The sequence below is a fragment of the Zonotrichia leucophrys genome, chromosome 2, assembly GCF_028769735.1.
Source record: "Zonotrichia leucophrys gambelii isolate GWCS_2022_RI chromosome 2, RI_Zleu_2.0, whole genome shotgun sequence".
Taxonomy (NCBI): Eukaryota; Metazoa; Chordata; class Aves; order Passeriformes; family Passerellidae; genus Zonotrichia; species Zonotrichia leucophrys.
This window is the reverse complement of record NC_088171.1, coordinates 8,889,460-8,911,000: the sequence shown is the minus strand read 5'-3', so window position 1 is coordinate 8,911,000 and position 21,541 is coordinate 8,889,460.

The window sequence follows — 21,541 nt, the reverse complement described above, 5'->3', positions numbered from 1 at the left end:
AGTTGGAACAGTCAACTTTGCTGCTGGGACAGAGCTGAACTCTGCCCAGGGCACCCTGCACTTGAGCACTGCCTCAAGGTGTGGCTCAGTGCTTGGCTCTGTGCACAAACCTCTCTTCTAACAGAGTCACACACACAGCCCAGCTGAAATGAAGGGGCTCCCCATTATTGTGAAGTGCCACACATTTCTTTCACATTGCATTTTTTCATTCTTTTTGACTGCATTAAATCACTTTAAGTTAATGTGATGGATATGAATAATCGGGTTTCTGTTGAGCATAAACTTTACTGAAAAAAAAATAAGTAATGAACTTAACTAAGAGAACTGCTTTGCTTTCTCCAATAGTTGCTTCTCCTTCATCATGTGTTGAGTTTTAATATGTAAATGAATGGAGGAAGCCTTCTGGCTTTGCAGCTTCTGTGAGAGAAGGTTCTTCATGACAAATACCATTTTGGAGGAAAAGGGAATTTGCTTTAAGGTAGGCCCAAACTAGGACTCATTTATACTGGATTGAAGTCACTGGGCTCATTTGCTGTCATCACTGATATGGAATCAGACCAAGAGAGCAGCAGCTGAGCGCCTCACCTTCTGCCTGGGCTGGGCTCTTCCTGTCTGCTCTGCGCCTTCCTAACCCAGCTCCCCCTGGGCTGTCGTGTTATTCCTAAATTAAAGGCAAAGAGAAAGATGAGTAGGTGATTGGGGGTGGAAGAAGGGCTGGCTGCAGTGGAGATTTGTGCCGTCCTGCTACCCCAGTCCCCTGGGACACGTTCTTCTCTCTCAGCTGAGTGGATCCCTTCACTCCTGGGGCCATGCAATGAGGGCAGGGGGCATGGGCTGGGTAATTCCCACTTTCCTCCCCAAAACTCAGTTTAGCAGTACTCTAGGGATGTCCTGTTCTGCCTTCAGAAATCATTTTACATGTGTCTGCCTGCTTTAGCTTCTGCTTGATTTCTTTATCTACCTAAACCTTGATGTTTAATAGATGGGTAGATAGTTTCAAGTTATCCTCTTGTGCATGAATGCCTGTTTTTTTTCAGATAAAATTTTCTGACATCTCAAACTTTTATCTTGAACATGTATTAGACAAGTTGCTTTATATATATATATTTGCAGTGTTCACGAAGTGATGGCTCTGTCAAAGTTTCTGTTAGAAAATGCTTTTGCTCCTGCACAGGCTGGAGGTGAAGGGAGGGGATGGGTTTGTAAAACACCCTCAAACCTCACTCTGGAGGCTGTTTCACAGCACTGGGAGCTGGTGTGACCTCCTCCTTCCCAGCTGCCTCTCACAGATTTTCCCCAGGTTTCAGAGGTGCTGTTTTGCCTGGTTCCAGTGCAGACTGCATGGAAGTTCTCCAGCATTCCTCATTTGGTGAGGAGCCAAATTTTGTGTCCAGCCACTCCAACTGCCCAAGTGCACTTGATGAGTGATGCAGGTTACCCCATTACTTGATAGTGATGCAGATTACCCCACATCCATGGTTATACTTTTGCTGTTCATCATAGAATCACAGAATGTTTTGGGTTGGAAGGGACCTTAAAGATAATCTGGTTCCAACTCGCCTTCCATGGGCAGGGATGCCACCCACTGGATGGGCTGCTCAGGGCTCCATCCAATCACACATCAAATGTCTGTGCCTTCTGGTGATCTGATTTTTTTCCTCCAGATGCAAAATATGAAAGACCACGGACTTAGAACCAGGACTCTTTCAAAATTACCTTCAATTACTGATGGTTTTCTTTTGTAGTTACCATTAAAGGCATGTTTTTCAAATATTTTCCTTTCACATGGGATATGCCGGGTTAATTTTTGTTGAATTCAGTACCAAACCTGTCACATACTATGGAGAAAAACACAAGCCTCTTACATGTTAGAGTGTAATACCAACTCAACAATCTTCATGAATTCACACTGCATCGCATTTAGGATAGTATTTTTTATACCTGCTATGAATTGAATTCTAAACCAGCACACCATCCTTCCCATGGGAAGCAATCCCAGCCTGGGATTTGGCCAGGTCACTTCACTTCTGAAAATCACTATTGTGCTGACAGGTGTCCAGCCCCCTGCATCTTCCAGGGCTTAGTGAATATTCATATTCATATTCCAATGTTAAGGCTTTTGAGTAGGTTCTCTTACATTTCTGTATATAAAAGTTTAACAGAGACTGGCTCTGGGGTGGGAAGGCAGCAAAGCATGAGCAGGGTGTTTGGTAGGAATTTCTGACCAAGAACCTTGTAGTGGTTTTGAGAAGGCATCAAACACTCTTATTCAGGGTAAAAGACCTGCTAAAAGTAGAAGGAAGATTAATTTAGGAACTCTTCCAGGATTGCAAACTGGGAAGAGACATGCTGAAAGAAAGGCAGAAGGAAGGCTCTGGGATGGAGTGGGGATCAGAGGGGAGCTGAGGACCCAGCTGTGTGTGCCTTGGAGCTCAGGGAGCCTCTGGGATGGAGAGGGGATCAGAGGGGAGCTGGGGACCCAGCTGTGTGTGCCTGGGGAGCTCAGGAAGGCTCTGGGAAGGAGTGGGGATCAGAGGGGAGCTGGAGACCCAGCTGTGTGTGCCTGGGGAGCTCAGGAAGCCACGGGCCAGCTCCAGCCCCCAGACAGGGGCTGCACCCCCTGTTCCTCTCCTGGAGGGTTGGAGGCACACATGCACAAGCCCCCAGGGAATTTTGAGATTAAATGTCACTCTCAGGAATGCAGGAACTTCACTTCTTTTTAAATACATTTTCAGCCCTTTGCCAGCGATTAAAGTTCAAGGTCGAGCTGCATCTTTTCTTGTGGACATTTGCTTTGATTCCTGATGTGCTTTGCTGAGAAATCTCAGCCGTACAGGGAAGGAGGTGACAGCATGTCAGAGAAGTACATATTTAGTTCTAGCAGCGAGTCAATCAGACATCTAGGCAATTACCCTCTGCTCAGGATGACAACTGAGAGATGTGTTTATTCTGTCTACAGGAATCTCTGTTATTTTAGGATCCTTTCCAGAGTGCAACCAGTGCTAACTTGTCAGTACGTGGAGACTCTTGTTTATGCTCTGGTTTCCTATCTGGGTGGGATTATTCAGTTATTGACTTGCTGGCCCCCACTCAACCTTTTAAATTCGTTTCTACCTTCCACACAATTTTTTGGCAGGAGCTACAGGCTGTCTGAGCCCGAGCCCTCATATCTTCATCTGTGCTGATGAATCTTTTATCTGCTTTTCAAAGGGTATTAGCTCTTCCATGAGCTGTGAGGTAGCACCTCACTATCACTGCTGAGACTCCTGCATTGAGCTGTGCTTTGGCATTTCCCAGAGTTTGCTGGTCCTTCCCAGGGCTTCCCACCCAGAGACAGGGCTGGCTCTGCTGCTGTGGTGGTATCCCCGTGTAAAACCCTGCTCTCCTTCCCATCCCTGACCTCAGAGGCATCACTGTGGGTCACTCTGGGGCCCTGGAGAGCCAGCTAGTGCCTGTCCTCTCCAGAGCTACTGCAGGCACACTGCAGGCAGCCACACTTACACCTCCTGCCTGGGTCTGATTAGTGAGCTAAATACTTTCTGCTCCATGGGAGCACCCGGTGCCATATAAGCTGGAGGCTTCCCTCAGGCAACGAACAGATGAGTTTAGCTGGAACAGACTTTGTTATCTTTTGACACTTTACTGGGGAACCAGTTACTTCTGTGAGGAAAAAGGTGTTTCTGATGCTGTTTGCTTTTTCTGAGTGGTGCAAAGCCTCTGGCAAGCTACAGAAGTGAGTCCCAGAGCTCAGCTCAAGGGCCAGCCTCTGTTACCCCGAAATGGGGCAGGAGTTATAGGCAGCTTACATGTACAGAACAGAAGCTCCCCCCTTTTTATTTGAAGAAGATTCAACATGACCTGTACTGCCCTGACACACAGCTCCCCTGAGTCCCTCCAGTGTCACCTGGAGCCGAGTGCTGCACGCCCTGGGGTGGGGTGGCATCTGAACCATGCACACAGACAGCCCTGTCCCACCCCACTCAGACCTCTCCCACCATGTTGGGGAAGATGGAACAGGAAAGCCTTACAAATATGATTGCCTGGCAAAAGATTTTGAGAATATTGAAACTATAAGCGAGATTGAAATGAAAGCAAGCTTTGAGATACCTGAGTTACTCAACAATGGGAAAACAATGGTGTGGCCAGCTGAAGGTAATCTCCTTCTGATGAAACAACACCCTCTGCTTGCAGACAGCTCCAAGGGTCAGAGCAGACCCTGCCAGCTTGGCAGAAGGGGCCCAAAGAGGAGTTTTTAGGGTTTAAAATGTAACACAGTATGGTAATGTAGTGATTCTTACAGGCTGTATGGAAATGCTATAGGATTTGTATCTTGTACTAGATTGGTTAGTGAGAACCAGAATATTCAACACAGAAGATGATTTATGGTATTGTAACGGTAACTTCGCTCTCTTACTTTATTATGCTCTTAGCTCTTGCCTTTTGTTCTCTTACCCCCTTTTACTCTCTTACCCTCTCATCCTCTCTCCCCCTCTCTTCTCTCGGGCCTGCTCTGAGCTGTGCCTGGCAGCTCCCAGCAGGGCCCTGCACCCAGGCCCTTTGCAATAAACCCCAAATCCCAGCAGGGCCCTGCACCCAGGCCCTTTGCAATAAACCCCAAATCCCAGCAGGGCCCTGCACCCAGGCCCTTTGCAATAAACCCCAAGTTCCACAACCTGGTTGCAGAGATCTCTCATCTCCGTCTGTCCCGACTGTCCTACCCCTGTCAGTCCTACACCACCCCACTCAGACCTCACCCACTCAACCCCCTCCCATCCCACTCAATCCTCTCCCACTCAAACTCTCCCCTCCCACACCCCCTTTCTCCCACTGTGAGGATGGAGGACAAAGAGGGATTTTGCAGGTTCAGGAGGCCTTTCTTTCTTTCTTTCTTTTTCTCTCTCCCTGGAAGCCTGGTTATTACAGCAGTAGCCTCTAGCTACATCAGTGAAGAGGAGCACCTCCACCAGGCACCTCCTGCAATAATGACTTCTTTTTTCTTGGAACTTGTGCTATGACATTAGGAAGGTGAATCCAAAGAGGACCAATGGATGTAGGGTCATTCCAAGTAAACCCTGACGGGACACAAGAGAGGAGTAAGGTAGCAGAAAAATGATATGACAGCACATAATTGCTGATATGTGCAATTACCAACCACTTATCCAAACAGCAGTTGGTCTTAATCTTACAACCTTTTTTCTTGCTAAGGGTATCAGCCACTAAATTGCTTCTGCTTCCTCTGGGACCCAAAGTAATCTTTAGGCTTGAAATTGAGGTATTTTCCTTCCTTTTCAGTACCTACATTTCTTTGCCTTTTTAATATTTGAAGTGGTATTGTTCCATTGTTAATCTTGATAAAAAATAAATCAGAGCTACATGCATTATTAAGACAGAGAAAGAAAAAGGAAGAATGAAAGAGAGAATACATGCTCTACCTAGAGACAGGCTGTTATCTAATCAGGCATTGCACTGAGGTCCAAATAGTGCCCATTGCCATCCATGGGCTTCCTGTGGCAGCTGGATACCTTCAGCTTCCGCTGCCCATGGTGGCAACTGAGGGTCATCAGCCTTTTCCTGGACCAAGCCATCACATTGCCAACCTCCAGGAGCAAGGCTTGGCTTACTCTCTGTGTTTTGCAGCACGGAAATTACAGATTGTCCTCCATACACGTAGAGAGAAAAACCCCTGGAAATGTTTGGTGAGCTAGGTCATTTAGCAGATATTCCAGAGGATTGTTGTTGACTCAGATATAATAATAAACCTTTCCATCACCCCCAAGTGTAAACTCAGAGGCTTAAGAGAGTATATAAGGCACAAGAAGAGGGAAGCTGGTCTTTATAAATGGCAGAACCTTCTCATGATTCTCAGGTCTGTCTGTAGCAATTATGTCAATTCTCAGGCCGTTACTGAGGAGGACTGAGGATCAATCTGTCCAAGGACGTGTGTGGAGTGAGGCAGCAGCTTCCCAAGGCAGCTGGAAGTGAGAGGATCAGAAGCTGCCAAAGGCATCTGAGTCTTCTGAAGTCCAACTCCAAGGATTTTATCCTTCCTGTCAGTGAGAGCTCCGTGCTCAGGGTACCAGTGTGGCCAACAGCAAGTGACCAGCTCATGGTGAGGTTAACAACTTACAAGAGAATATGAGAGGAGAGCACAGTGGCTTGGCTGGCATTGCATGGTTAGTCTGTAGCAGGAAAAGCTTCTGGAGTGGTCCCAAGTCAGTGTCCCAGCCCAAGGACCTGGATGGCTCAAACAGCACAGGTCAGTACTGGGTTGACGTGGGGCTCTTCCTCACTCTGAGCAAAGGCCACTCCAGCACACAAATCACAGGGTGGTTTGGGTTTGAAGGGACCTTAAACACCATCCAGTCCCAGCTCCACCATGTCTCCATGTGGGCAAGAGGGTGGCTGGCTGCCCACAGCTGCCTGTGGACACACAGGACCTGACTGCAGCAGATCTTGGTGTGATAAATAAAGCAATGCAGATAACCAAGCAGATATTAACAGAGCCTGACTCTACTGCACAGTGCCACTCTTGTTTATCCATATGTTGACCCCAGTATTAGCAGTACACATTTCTTAAACAAAATCCATGTCCTGCACTGCTAATTGTTAACATAACAGAGGGTTCGTGAACCCGTCTTTCATCACATCACTTAAACATTATTTAAACAGGATTTTATTACATTTATTTCTTCAGAGGCAAAACCATTTCCTTGCTGTGCCTGTCAACTGATTTGAAAACTAAATATCTAAATTGCTGTAGTTTATTTTTCACAATTTCTATATTGTTTCATTATTAGCCTTGGAGAATAAAACAAAAAATGTAGCCCTCTGTTGTCTTAATTTTAGGATAACAGAAGACTGCTTTCCCAGGAAAGAAATATTGGCTAGCTTGTTAACAGAATGAATTTTAAACCTTGGTTTGGATCTTCAAAAGTGAGCAAGGGAGTTAGAAGCCCAAATCCAGTGACTTTCAAAGAGAATTGGTTACTTAAAATTCAGAGGCCTCCTTCAAAAGCTCATCCCTAATCTCTTCAGAACCATTTATTCTTCATTGTAATTAACTGTGGATTTAGACTTCAGTATAAATTCACCTTGACTAAAATTTACAAAAGCATCCTGAAGTCCTGTTTTCAGGATGGCTCAGGCCCCAGAAAGCCCAAGCTCTGCTGAGAGTCCCTGAAGTTACCAGGGCTGTACCTAAAGTATGGCACTGAAGATCCTTCCTGAGCTCCTGAGTCCAGATGTTTGCATCTGGCACATCCAATTTGCACCCCACAGCGAGGTCTCTGCTCACACTGCCTTCCCTCCCACCACAGGCCACAGGAGCAGAACAATTGCTCCTGCTCCTCCTTCTGGACCTGGCAAAGGTGGCCAGGATGGTGAATGGGCACCTAAACACTCCTGGCCATGATCTGGTTTGGTTGGTGGGCCAGACAATTAAAAGAATGAATTTTATTAAGATATTGGTCTTCCAGAAGAAGGGAAAGATTTGGCTTGGTATGTGTGGGTAGGGGTTTATATTGTACATTGAACATAAAGAATGGTTAAATGTGGAAATAGGTTTTCTTTTCTCAGCTGAGCTGTTAAATGTGGAACATGTACAGTAGGTTTTAAAGGAGTGGAATAATCACCTCCTGTCTGTTCATTGCTCTTCCATCTCTGCAAAGCAGAAGGGGCAGGGAAACCCAATATTGAAAGTATTGTCAGAAAAGCAAAGAAACAAACATTCTCTGGGAGCATTAAGATTCCCACTTCTCATGGTGCGATTGCAGGAGTCTCAGTTCTGCTCTGTTTCTGCAGAACTCTGCCTGTCTTTATGCACATGAGCCATGCTGTAAACCTCTGTAGTCCTCTGATCCCAGCCTGTTCCTCTGTGTCCTGAAAATCAGGGCTGGGATCCAGGGGCTGCTGGGTGGACAAAAGGCAGCTGAGAAAAACCTGTGTTCTGTGTTTTCCACTGGCCAGCAGTGGTGGCTCCTACTACTTAAGAAGCCCCAAAACAGGATTTCTCATCTACTGATTCACACAAGAGTTTTGGTTGCTTTAGGTAGGTTGGGGTTTTTTCTCTTGTTTTAATGCAGAAAGTGCTGATTTTCTGATGACAGCAGTTTTTTGGAAGAATCACATGAAGCAGCTCTGATGACAATTTAATAAGGGCAATTTTTTAAATTCCAGGAGAACATTTCTGTTCAAGGCTGGATTTCACCTAGACAGAGCACATATTTGGGAAGAGGAGGTTTATGGGCAGGGCTGTCCTGGTACCCAACAAGGCAGGGACCAGATCTCTGCCCTTTGTTAAGGGTTGGGTCTGGATTCATGCTAAACATCCTTCACCCTAAACTGCTCACTGCATGCTGCACTATCCCCATAAAATGTTCTTAAATGGTAATATTTGAGATGAGGTCAATGATTTCGATGGCACAAGAGCAGTGCCTGAGCCCATGTGTGTCAGCCAGAGCCCTGCCTGACTCCAGCTCTCCCTTCTGGGTACCACAGGCAGCAGCATCTCAGTGCCTCCACTACTGGTATTATTCCTGGATATTATTTGGCACCCCAATTTCTGATTTTCCCCAGAAAAGTATTGATTATTCTGGGATCCATCTTCTGTCTTGCTTTGTTTTGTATTTTTTAAACAGAAAAATCATCCTAAAGCCAAGAACCCTTTTTTGTTCATGCTTTTTGTGAGGCTTGTTACATTCAGTAATCAGGTTTGGTTTCAGTAAATCAGGCTCTGTGTGAATGTGTGGACAGAATAAAACACACCTCAGAGCAACCTCCCTTATAAACAGCTCACAATATTGCCCTACATTTCTGCCTCTGATTTAGCACTGCTTGTCTAATTATGTTGGCTGCTGTGTAATTATTTTCATGGAACAATAATTTTAACAGCGTGCAGTTTATCAGAGGTGCAAATTATACATAATAACATACAGCAATTTTCAGTTAAAACTTGCATAACATTCAAAAATCCTTGCATTTTTCAAGAAACTGAGGGAGAAAAAGTATTCTTCATTTTGTATCTATTCTTTTTCTTAGAGAAAACAACGTAGTGATTTTCCTGGAGTCAATTAAACCCATTTGAAATAAAGCACTTTTATTTTGGAACAAGACTGTCCACATGGGGAGTTAATCAAGAATAATTATTCCTCTCTAAATTCACATCCTCAAACAATTTGAATTAAATCCCCAGTATAGAACCAGCCCTAAATGTCAGAGGAGGTTAAAAAAAGAGTGAGCCAGAGGAGGTCTATGATATCAGGAAGCACTGAGAATGAAAACCTTGCTGGGCACCCAGGGCTGGTGAGGAAAGCCCTGTCCAGGCTGGCTCTGTCTCACTCCCATCCCTTGCTCAGAGATGTGAGGCCAGCCCCACACACATTCCAGAGCAGCATCTCTGCATGCACAGCTGGTGATGGCAGCATCAGAAAGAGAGGTGCTCTGCTCAGGTGAGAGCAAGGATAAACATATTTAATGAAAAAGAGTTTTGCTCAGGGATGCCTTTTCCCCTTGCTCTATCAGCAGGCTGGAGGCAACATGACTGATACCTTTCAGAGTCAGGGAGTTATAGGGAATTTAGGCCCGCCTGTAGTTCCTTCTCAGAGCTGCTAAACTCTGGTTTTATTTAAAGCCAGGTTTTTCTTTCCCATTGCTGCCAGCTGAGCAGGGCAGTCTGTAGCCATTATTTCTCTAAAACAACAGGAACACTGCAGTGCCTTTGCTGTGCCAAGAGCCAGTGGCTGCAGCAGCCTCCAGAGAGTCTGGAGGCAGGAGCAGGTGCCCCTGTCCTCTGCAGCATCCCTACAGTACAACAAAAACACTTCCACTCTGTTTACCTGCATGATCCCCAAGCAAACCACTGCCAAAGGCTGGAGGCAAATCCTGTAGCCATCATATAAACCCTGCAGAGGTAGGAGAGAGGTGCCTTGGCCAGGATTTCCATCCACAAAATTTCAATGTGGCACAAATGTCTGAACTCAAGGTTTTACCAAACACATGTGCCCTTCATTTTGAGCAGCACTTTCATTTTGAGGTGATCTCTGTTCACAGAGCTTTGCTTACCAAAGTGTGCACTGAGGCTGGTTCTTCTGCAGGATTCACAGAGAAATGGGGCTGCCAGGCAGACATGCAAGGAAGCATCTTTATAGATTGGTGTGGAGTAGATAGGGGGGTGGAATTAGATGATCTTTAAGGTCCCTTATAAGCCAAACCATTCTGTGATTTTGTGATTCAATGATTCCATCTATCTTGATTACCTTAGGGGAGCTCAGCCAGGCTGAGTCCCATGTCACAGCATGCGCTGGGCTGCTTGGGTTTGCTTCTTCTGGGTGGAAAAAAAAAAAAAAAAGAAAGAAAGAAAAAAATTGCTCATGAGTCAAACCACACCATCCCATCCCAGACTCCCTGTCCCCTCCTCTCCATTCCCTGCATGCCCTAACTCTCAGGGATGCCCCAGATCCTTTCTTGAGGAGGACCCATGAGAGTTGGAGGGGAAGAACAAGCTCAGAGTCTTGGAGATGAAGGACACAAGTAGCCACTAGAACAATTTTGGGAAGAATTTCTTCCTCCTGATGAAGACTAATGGAGACAAATCTCAAGGGTGACATCCATCCAGAAGGAAAAAAAATGCTATTGGTACACAAAGGTGACAACAAAAGGAAAAAGAAAGGAGACTGCTGGCCATCGTGGGCACCTCAGGCCAGGCACTGGTGCCAATATATGGAGGGAATTCTTTCAGAGGGAGAAAGTCATAGAGCAAACCCTCAGATTATTCAGACATCAGAAAAAAATCAAGTTATAGCATTGGCAGGAGTCCAACCATATGGGAATGTCTGGAGCCCTTGAGCAGCAAGAGGATAAAGCAGCACCTGACTGTTTGTGAGCAGGACAAGGGCAGGGGTGGTGTAAGATGCAGCACCTCAGCTCTGCCCAGAATCACACCCAAGGACTGGGACAAGGTTTTTTTTTTTTCCAGTTCAGAGGGAAATGGCTACTTTTAATTTATTTCAGAAGAATATCATTGGATGTTTTCCAGAAAGTTTACCCTGGGATTATGTAACACCACTTTGTCATTCCTGTGCTCAAAGGTTGCATTTTTCAGCCAGGGCATGGAAATACCAGGGTGTGAATGAAATCTCTTTTCATCTGCTTTGGGTCATGGCAGTACAATCCTTCATGTGTGCAATTTCCAGCTGTGTGGATAGGAAGCAGCAGAGCAGGCTCTGTGTCTGACTCAGCTCCCAAAGGTGGCTGTTTTCCACATTCCTCTGCTTGGTTCTTCCATGCTGCATCTGGAGGGTGACTTTCCCCCTTCCCCATGTCTGATCACTGCTGTTTGATCTGACAAATTCTTCTCTTTCTGGGTCATGGTAGTGTTAATTCTGGTTTTAAGGAAGGAAATTTATCAGACAGTTATTGTGGGTATTAGTCAAGGTTTTTGACTCGATGGAGTGCTGAACCAAACACCAAGAAACTTGTTTTTAGAGAATCCTGAACTCACTGTGCATGCAGGCAGATGTAGCCAAGGAAGTGGAGACAAACAGGATGGCATGAGAATTGTCACCTCAGCAGGAAGGTGACAGAAGATTGTGATGACCATACAGGGAAAGAGTGGCCATGCTGAAAAAGAATCCAATTTTCCCAGAAACTTATGGTGGATTCTGATCTCCTGTTCCTATGAGGGCAGAGCAGTAATTCTTGTCATCTCTTCTTCTTCTCCAAGCCCTCTGCCAGCTCTCATGTCCCTCTCTTGGAGGGGTTTCCTTGTCTCTGCTGTGAGTGGATATCACACCTGGGGATGACACACACGTGCTATGTGATTGATGCCAGCTTGGTTATCATTTCAAGTGCCAGCTCAAAATCCAGCATTCATCTCCAGAATGATGACAAGACTTCATGAATCCTTGAATAATGGCTTCAGCAGCCAGAGCAGTGATTTGTGAACATTCTGACTCATGTCTGGGAGCTCTCCTGGGCTGTTGGTTTCAGCAGGTCTGATGGGACTGATGAGCAAGCTGAAAGGAAAAAGATCAGCCCAGTGCAGCTCAGACACATCAGCTTCTCAGTTCCAGCTAGAGAGATATTTCTCATTTCAGCTGGAGAGTTATTTCCATTTCAGGTGTTCTGCCTGTAATGGTGTGCACTTCTTCCAGGGGTGGATATCACTGAGGCTTCCATTAAAACAAATTAAATTAGGGAGCTATCCTATTTCATGTAAGTCACTTTGGTGGGCTGGTATTAGACTTCCTCTAGATCTATCAAGATGTAACATTAATGAGAATAAATAAGCTCAGACCATTTCTCAAATTGCCACCTTTCTACTGCTCTTCAAACTGTACAGGAGTTAGAAATACTAAAAACCTCTGCTACTGTCCACCCCTTTTTATCACATGGGTTTTCTGATGGTTTCTCTCAAGTCTTTACTCTAAATCTTTGACTTCTTGGGTTTGGTTTTTTTTTTTTTTTTTCCCAGCAAAAGTTTTCTGTTGCAAAAACTCATTGAGGAAAGTGTCTGTCAGACCAAAGCATAGAGATGGATGGAGTTCTTAATACTGCCTTGGACACTCAGAGAAGTCACTGAGCAGGATTTAATCTAGTGTGTGACATGAAAGGTTGCTCTTCAGCTAATACTCTGGCCAGGTTAAATGTAGCTGTAGGGTCAGATCTTGCAGCAGGAGCAAAATATTTAAGTAAAATGTCAATTCTTCAGAACGTCAATTCTGCTAGCCATGATGTTACCAAGCTTGTTTGGGAAAAGCTCCAAGTAATAAAACTGCTGTGACATAAATGCTTCTTGTAATTCCCCCCTTTAAGTTTCACACCTCGACTTTGTTGTGGTGTTCTCCACCTTACATTACTGTGCCAGCTGATGTCTGCATCAGGTAGAGGTAGAATTTCCAGACACACAAATTTCATGTCAGGGTATTTGTCTGAATTGAATTCTTTGACAAATTCCATTACATTTTTTTAGGCCAGATAGAGAATCCTGACAGGTCTCAAAACAAAACAAAAACAAACAAAAACCCCAAACAAAAACCCCTTAACAACAACAAACAACACAACCCATCACCCACCTCCCAAAAAAACCCCAAGAAATACCCCACCCAAACAAACCAACCTTAGAAGATCAATATTTTTTTTTTCCTTTAACTAATTTTCAATTTCCAACTTTTAGCAATAAGGCAGAAGAGCTTCCTAGCCAAGGCAGACTACACAGGTGAAGCCTGGCATGGGTCTGTAAGCTGTTTTGCTGAAATGAAGTGCTTCAGGAAAGCACAAACATATTCTTCTGGCTGCCTGAAATGTCAGCCTGAAATCCCATTTCTTCCTGTAGCACTGAGTGCATGAGGCATTTTACGGGTAGCAGTGTCTGTGGATAGCTCAGCTTTTTGTGGCCACTCTGGCTCCTGCTACAGCTACCAGGGAAGAAGTCCTGCTCTCATCTCCTATCTTTGCTGCATATGTTGGACAGACAACTCAGGAAAAGCCACTCTGCACCTCATTTCAGCACATCTGAACATCTTTATTGGATACCTTTTCAGACAGACACTTTTCTGCTGAGTGGATTAAATTCTCTCAATACGCAACAATATTTCTGACTCTGAGCATGAGCAGGGATTTACCTCTTCCCCTTTACAGTTCTTTTCCTTTCCCATTAAAAAACAGCACATCAGCACCAGGAGAGACCAGCTCCACCAGCTTTTGCAGAGACCCAGGCAGCTGTGCCAGTGCTGGTATTTCCTTGCACCCATCCCTGGAGCCACAAATCCCCCTGGCAGGGGGAGCATCCCAAGGGGTGCAGAGGGAATAACGTGCCTGTGAACCATTTGTCTCCTTTGTGCTGAGATTACACCACTGCCTGCAGCTGCCTTTGTGGTTTATGTCCTTGTCCCTCAAAGACAAGAGGCATTTTTTAAAAGTGGGGGGGATAAGAATGCTCAGTATGTGTGGATGCTGCTCAGTGAAGCAGCCACCAAACTGCCTTTTGAATAACATCCCTGGATTTACTAAGCTCTCTGCATAAAAGCAAAATATTTACACTCCTGAGTCAAAGGCTGGGATCTTCAGTTTGCTCAGTGCTGTCTCAAGTCTGTTCCTCCTGGATACAATGGCAGATTTATCATCAGCTTCTCCGGGAGTCATAGTCAGGCCAAAAACAAGGGCTTATGGAAATTCCATCCATAGTTTCTAATCCTTTCCTGGAAAACTTTCCAGAGAAGCTGTACTGGCAAGCATCTCCTTCCCCTTCCACAAAATGTTATATTTGCATTTTATGTAGTGTCCCCATTTACTAGATCCTTTAGTGAAAAATTTGAAGCAAGCAGAGATATTTAATGTCCATGCAACCAGCAGTGTATGTGCATACAACAATGGAAAGATTTTGCTTTCAATCTAGACAGATCCATCTCTTCATGGCAAGGATATCTACTTTATGATGTTATGAGTAAGACTCTATTCCTAGCCTTACAGGTTTCAGAATTTCCTTCACACAATACCAATTTATTTGTTCCAAAGCCAAGGGAAACTGGGTAGGTAGCCCAAAATTAATTCCCCAATCCATAGAGCAAGTCTTCCTTGCACTTCTCCATTTGTTGTTCCAGAGTACGGCTTGTAATTTCCATGCAATGCCCAGCTCTTTGTAAGGATTGCTACCTATAGAGCATCAAACCAGTGGCTGCATCAGAGAGTGCTTCGTGGCCCCATTTCTGCCATGTACTGTATATTGGGGCACTGCAGGCAGGAACAAGGAATACAGAGAGAATGCTTTGCCATAATAATAAAAATATTCATCCAGAGTATCCCTGACTAGTCAGTGTGAAGAGACCTGTAACAAAGAAGAGGAAGAAATTAATCTTTCTTTCCCCACATCACTGGGAAAAGGGGATATCCTGCACAGAAGCAGGAGTTTGTTTTGGATGTCATAACTTTAATATTTCCTGAAATGCCTCCAAAAGCTTGTGGAGACACCAGCAGAGCTTAGCCAGAGTTATCACTTCTAGCAATTTGTCATTTGGGGCACTGAAATGCCAGTCTCTTTTCAGGATGTGGGGACAGAGGAGATTTGGCTGCACTTGGGCATCCTGACCAGGGTCAGGACCATGGAGGTGTTAAGAAGAGATCAAACAAAGGCCAGCATGTACCACAGCTCTGTGGGTTTCAGAGCTGACTTCAGCCAAGAGCTGTCTTGGCACAGGTTAGTGCCTCCTGCACTGCTGCTGCTGGGGCACTCCTGGGAATGCCCAAACCCTGATTTTGGGATCCTGTTGTGGAAGTATCTGGACCGAGCACAGCGAGAGATACCTGAATGTCTGCTGTAATATGTATGTTTGGATCTCTCCTTCAGTTCTTTTATAGATATGGCTTCCTTCTTTCTATCATTTTCTATCAGGATATCCAAGATTTATCTCTACATTTGAGACTGAAGAGGGTGTGGACTGCCTGAGTCTCAGTGCTCACTGAACACATTTGCTGTTTTGTGCTCTAAGCTCTCTGCTCTGTCTGCTCTGTTTCTCCTGGCTACCTTTCCATATTTCCCAGCCTGGGCTGCCCTGAAGGGCTGAATCAAAGTGTTGAAGAAAGTGGACAGACACCACCTTCTGTGTCACCAGGAACAGAGCTGTTTGCTCACTGGAGCTGCAAAATGCTCTCACAGCCTTGGCATGGAGAGCCTGGCTCTGCAGATCAAGCTCAACAAAGCTCATCCCTTGTGTCTTCCACAGCACAGATCTGCAGGCTCACTTCTGAGCTGGAGCTTTTTGGGTTTTTTTTTATGGCACACAACTAATGGGACTTAACGTTTTTGAGGGGTTTCAGTTTGCATTCAACAAATGAACCAATTCTGCTTTCATCTGTCAGAAGTCCCACGCATTTTAGAGCCTTTAAAGGGAAATGATCCAGGAGGCTTGGCAGGAATTAAGGACCTCTCATTTACTTGCTGATCAGTTTTGTTGCTTACAGTCTTTCACAAACAGGTCTTAACTGGGCTGTGGTAGCAGAAAGGGAAGTTTGCTCTTGACATTTCCCTGAGCATCTTTCAGCAGGGCTATAACCAGGCAGTGAGCACGTCCTACTCTTCTGTTTTTCTTTAATGAGTCTCACTTCCACTTATTTTCCTTCTTATGCTGCACCTTTACCTTTTTTTCAGCAGCAAATACTATTCAGCTTCTTGAACAGGCATGTTGTCCAGGAATACTGGGATGCTTTTATCACACAGTCCATATACAGACTGCTTTTCTTTGTTACCTGTCCCTGAAGTGCCCTGTCAGGGATGCTTTTCTGCTTTGTGTTTCTTTGAGCTTTTTTTGTCTAACCTCAGGGCATTGAAACTTAGACCCTTTGATATTCTGTGAGGTCTCCACAGTGAAATAGTCATCAAGTAACTGCTCTGACAATGTTGGTCTCATTTGAGTTTAGTTTGAAGAATTCAGCAGCTGACCCATCTCATGTCTCACTCAGCCTGAACTGGCCACAGGATTGACTCCACTGTGATGGGGATGACTCAGGATAAAACTGCATGGCTCAGGATGGAAAAGACCACCAGGGAAACCAGCATACATCCAGGTTTCTCTCTCTCTGTGACTCTGCACTGTGCTTGGTCCAGCTGGTTCCAGCTTTGTTGAGTTTGGCTCTGCAGGTCTCTGTGCCAAGGCTGTGAGAGCATTTTGCAGCTCCAGTGAGCAAACAGCTCTGTTCCTGGTGACACAGAAGGTGGTGTCTGTCCACTTTCTTCAACACTTTGATTCAGCCCTTCAGGGCAGCTCAGGCTGCGAAATACGGAAAGCTAGGGAGGGAAAGGTAGCCAGGAGAAACAGAGCAGGCAGAGCAGAGAGCTTAGAGCATGAGACAGCAAATGTGTTCAGTGAGCACTGAGACTCAGGCAGTCCACACCCTCTTCAGTCTCAAATGTAGAGATAAATCTTGGATATCCTGATAGAAAATGATAGAAAGAAGGAAGCTATATCTATAAAGGAACTGAAAGAGAGATCCAAATGCTGTCTTATGTATCATGAGTCCTATTATCATTATGGTGCAAAGATTCCATATCACCAGAGTTTCATACCTCCTCAATGTGTCCCATAAGCAGCTCCTCTAAGCACTGACTGTCTCTGATCCAGAGCCCACCAATCCACTCTTTTATACCACTGTTCTGATTGGCTACAGGTGTGGCCTGTTAACATCAGGCCTGCTCATCTTTAGTAACTGGTTCAGCTGCAACTCTTTAGGGGATAAGATTACATTCTATACCACCTTTATTTACTGTGTTTATTTTATTTACTGTGTTTATTTTATTTTATTTATTTATTTACCTCCTACATCCAAACATATTACAGCAGACATTCAGGTATCTCTCTCTCTCTGTGTGCCCCTGCACTGTGCTTGGTCCAATTCCTTCCACAACAGGATCCCAAAATCAGGGTTTGGGCATCCCCAGGAGTGTCCCAGCAGCAGCAGCAGTGCAGGAGACACCAGCCTGTGCCAAGGCAGCTCTTGGCTGAAGTCAGCTCTGAAACACACAAAGCTGTGGCACATCCTGGCCTTTGTTTGATCTCTTCTTAAAACCTGGTCCTGACTCTGGTCAGGATGCCCAAGTGTGTTGTTTTGTTTTTTTAAAGTTTTTCTAAGTTTTCTGATGTTTACATTCTTGTAGCAAACTTTCTTATGCACTTTATGTAAATAACTTATTGTTTTGCATTCTTTTATGGAGGAGGAGAAATTTGATAGACTATTGGTTAGTCCAGTGTTATTGGAGAGGTGGCACTGTCACCCTCCAATCCACTGTCACTTTTGGAAAACTATAAATGTTGAAGTCAGAAATTAAACACCCTCTTTTTTACCTTGGAGAGTTGTGTGTCTGTGCCATTTTATTTGGTGTCCTATAGTGACACCAGTGCAGCCATTTCCCCTCTGTCCCCATATCCTGAAAGGAGACTGGCATTTCAGTGCCTCAAAAGACAAATTGCTGGAAGTGATAGTGGCTAAGCTATGCTGGTGTCTCCACAGGCTTTTGGAGGCATTTCAGGAAATATTAATGTTATGACATCCAAAATAAACCTCTGCTTCTGTGCAGAGCATCCCCTTTTCCCAGTGATGTGGGGAAAGAAAGATGAATTCCTCCCTCTTCTCTGTCATCTTCTTGCTTCCAAAACCAGACAGATATGGAGACATTCCTATGCACAGAGGTCCCATCAGCTGCATGTTCCCAAATGATTTTAATCAGCAAGGGAATGACATGGAGCTGCTGGAGCATGTCCAAAGGAGGGTGATGAAGATGATCAGAGGGATGGGACCCCTCTCCACCAGGCTGAGAGAGTCTGGGATTTTTCACTCGGAGAAGAGAGGATTCTGGGCAGATCTTATTGCAGACTTTTGGTATCTAAAGGAGCCTTGCAAGAAAGATGAGGACAGACTTTTTAATTGAGCACATAGAGATGGGACAAGAGTTAAAGTTTATAAACTAAAAGACTAGGTGCAAGGAAGGTGTTTTATATAATAGCTTGACCTGTACCCCGCTTGCATTTTAGAGTTGTACACCACTGTACACCACCCATCTTCTGGCAAGTAAACCACTCACTGTCCCCCCTGTTGCTGCAAGGATTTGGATCCTGACAATCTTCACCTCTGTTTCCTTGTGGTGCTGCTAAGGCTCCTAAATCACTGGAGACTGGTATTGGCTGTAACCTGGAGATTTTGATACGGAAATATCAAAATGTTAAACTACTTTCCATTTCTTTGGAATCTCCTTGGGATTTTCATTTCCTGTGTATAAAAAGGCAGATGATTTGAGGTGTCATCTCTGGCATCAAGTCCTTATTTCCCCTATGCTGCATCTGCCTGATTTGATTGCGTTGGTCTCTCAGCCACAAAAATATCTGTCAGGGCAGCTCTCACTCCTGCAATCAAATAAAGGCTTTTCTCTTTTATGAAAGACCGGGAAAATGAATTGTGCAGTCATCAAAGCATCTCACTAGGGCAGCAGCAAACACCCAGGTGGCACTTGGTGAGCACAAGAGACAACAAGGGGTGACAACATTGTGCTGAGATCCAGGAAGGCTTTTCCCTGTGCCAGTGTCAGCCCTGGAGCTGCTCTGGCCTTGGATTTCCAGCCCTGGGCAGTGAAACCACTGAGGATGTGCTTTGGAGGTGCCTAAACAGAGCATCTCAGGGTTCAGTACAGTGCTGTTCAGTACATCTGTGATACCTGGCCTCTGAAAATTAAAAAAGGGAAGGAATTTTGCTTCCAGGTGCAACAAGGAAGCAAAACACATAAAATGTATGGCACGTGTTTCTTAAAAAAAAAACCCAAACAACAGAAAAAAGGAGGGTGGGACAGAAAAAAACCCCTATATTTAATGATTTCACACATTGAAACTTAAAGTCCTGAGTGCACAGTCCCCTTCTCTCCTGGTTTATGAAATGTGACTGAGGACAGCAGACCCTGCTCTGTGTGTGATGCTGAGGCGCCTTTGTGCAGAGAAATGCAAAGAATCAAAGTCAGAAAAGGCTCCCTGAGCACCCTGAGGTCTGAGCGGGGCTGGACCTGCACTTCTGCCTTTACCCTCTGGGCTGCAGGGCAGGCACTCTTTCGGCAGTGCTTTTTCAAAAGGATGCCCCAAAGATGACCTGAAAAGGAAAAAGCAGAGATTTACTTTTTTTTTTTTTAATCTGGTACAACGTCTTTCCTAAACTAACAGAATTTTTCTTTTTTTTTCCACACACACACACAAAAAACCAAAAAAAACCAAAACAAAAAACCCAACAAATAAACAACAACAACAACAAAACACAAAGAAAACAACACAGCAACAAACAAACAAAAAAGCCAAAAACCCCCAAAAACCAAAAAACAACAACAACAAAATAGAAACAAAAAACCCAAAACAAAAACCCCAAAAAGCAACCAAAAAAAGAAAAAACCCAAAACAAAACCAAAAAACAAACAAAAAAACCAAAAAAAAACCAAACAAACCAAAAAACCCCAAAACAAAAAAACCACTCTGAAACAAAACAAAAGAAAACAAAAAAAACCCTGAAACACAACAAACAAACAAAAAAAAAAAAAAAAAAAACCAAAAAGAAATCAAGGAAAAATTTGCACTTAGTTTAGGTAAATTGTGGATTTCAGGTTTAAGGAAGAGCTGTTTTGCCATTTATTTCCTTAACTTAGACAAATTTATGAGGCTTTTTGGGCTTTACTTGCCCATTTTTCAGATCTTGCAAAAAATTGTTAAAGGGGAAATGCTGTCATTAGCATTACCAAAATTATATAATCCTGTAAATATTTATTTTTCACTCAAAAATAAGCTTATGAAAGACTGCCTCACATTTTCTTCAGAAATTTTCTGCAATTCAGATTTAATGCTCTCAAAACAGACCTTTCTGAACACTTTCAGAGTAATTCTGTTTGCCTAGAGTTTTCAAAGTAGTTAGGAGTTTTCTTTAAGTCACCAGTATTAAACTTGCTGTGAATCACTGGTAATATTATAGGCCAAAGATGTAACTATAGCTTTTCAATTCCTGAGATTCCTCTGAGTCTTCTGGGGTCTGTAGGATTTATTGACAAGCAAGATCAGATGGGCTCTGGTTGCCTTTAATCCAGACTCTAACACACATGGCTCCACACATATGGATTACAAACAGTAGCTGATACTTACTGCAACTGTTGTGCTAGGAGATTTACAGCAGAGCATCAGGAAAAGGAGAATTATTTCTTTAATCCTCTCCCTTTAGATAATCAGGATAATATTTCCTTTTTTTTTTTTTTTTAATATTCTTGAGCAAAATATTGCACTAAAAGCACTTTTCTTCAGAACCTTTCCTGGGAATAAGGAAACTCTTGGCCAAGGCTGGATGCTGGTATTGCCATCCACATCACCAAGGGATGGGGCAGTGCCTGAGCTCTGCTGACACTACAAGACCTTCCTGTTGGCAGGGAGAATTTTGCCTGCTCTGCGCTTCCAAGGGCAGGAAATTGCAAGGCTGGGGTAGCCCTGGTCCCTGGTCTAGTCTGGGAAGTTGGGTTCATCAAGGAAAGGTAAACTGCTCATTCCACACTCAGTGGGGTCAGTTACAGATGGAAGATTTACAGTAATTTTCTCGGCTTGGCACCCTCGGGCCCTCACCAGTGTGTTGTTTTAAACAGCACTGTTAATATTAATTTATTTGTCAGTGTCCTGCATCCACACACACCTTTTGTGATGGGACTGGGGGCAGTGGGTGCTTTCAGCAGTGTTTGCAGCAGCCCTGAGGACAGCCTCGGAGGCATTGCTGCATCCCAGGAGATGGGGCTGACATCCTGGGGCACACTGGAACCACAGGAACACTGAGAGGTGAAAATTAACCCAGACTCTAAACCGACACTGAACGTTGGGGGAAAGCAGTGACTGGGTGTGTGTGCTGAAAAAACAACCAGGAAAAAAAGAAATTTTGTCAAACCCCAACACCTAGTACAGGTCACTTACAAAATGCTGCTCTTTACCTTCTTGTTGGCCTGGTTCCATTCAATGGAAACAGGAATATCCTTTGCTGGTGTGTGCACACAGCATCC